The 412-nt window shown below is 61.2% G+C and overlaps 1 long non-coding RNA gene across 1 annotated transcript in view; it reads right to left on the minus strand.

The window, feature by feature from the left end:
- LOC121661141 overlaps positions 1 to 114 on the minus strand; it is a 2255-nt gene extending 2141 nt beyond the window's left edge. Inside the window, exon 1 of the long non-coding RNA XR_006014845.1 lies at positions 1 to 114. This exon is cut by the window's left edge and continues 287 nt beyond it. This is a non-coding gene — a long non-coding RNA (uncharacterized LOC121661141).
- Between the last annotated feature and the right edge of the window lie 298 nt (positions 115 to 412).

Consider the following 412-nt stretch of genomic DNA (forward strand, 5'->3'; position numbering starts at 1 on the left):
CCGGCACGGAGCGAGGAGCGGTCGGAGCGCTCTGACGCGGCCCCGGCACGGAGCGAAGAGCGGTCGGAGCGCTCTGACGCAGCGCGCGCGCCCCGCGCCGTTCGAACCGCGCGCCAGCCCACAAGCCCGGGTGCTACCACAGCTGCTGCCCGAGCGGGGGGCGCTGGCCACGCCTTCCTTCCCCTTCCCGGTCAAACAACAGAGCTGCTGGGGGATAATTCCCGAGTTCGTTATTATAAATGAAAGGAAAAAGCCTTGCTTTGTCGGCTGTTCCCTTGGTTACGTTAATTTTTGCTCACGTGTTCCAGAAAACACCCCTGCTTTTCTTCCTGGTTAGTTACGTTCAAAGCGTCCGCTGTTACACGAGCCAGCCCCTGTGTTCCCACCACATTTGACCGGCCGGAAACAGGAA

The sequence above is a fragment of the Corvus kubaryi genome, unplaced genomic scaffold (genome assembly GCF_017639235.1).
Source record: "Corvus kubaryi isolate FWS band 111438036 unplaced genomic scaffold, C.kubaryi_AGA036_p1.0 124, whole genome shotgun sequence".
NCBI lineage: Eukaryota > Metazoa > Chordata > Aves > Passeriformes > Corvidae > Corvus > Corvus kubaryi.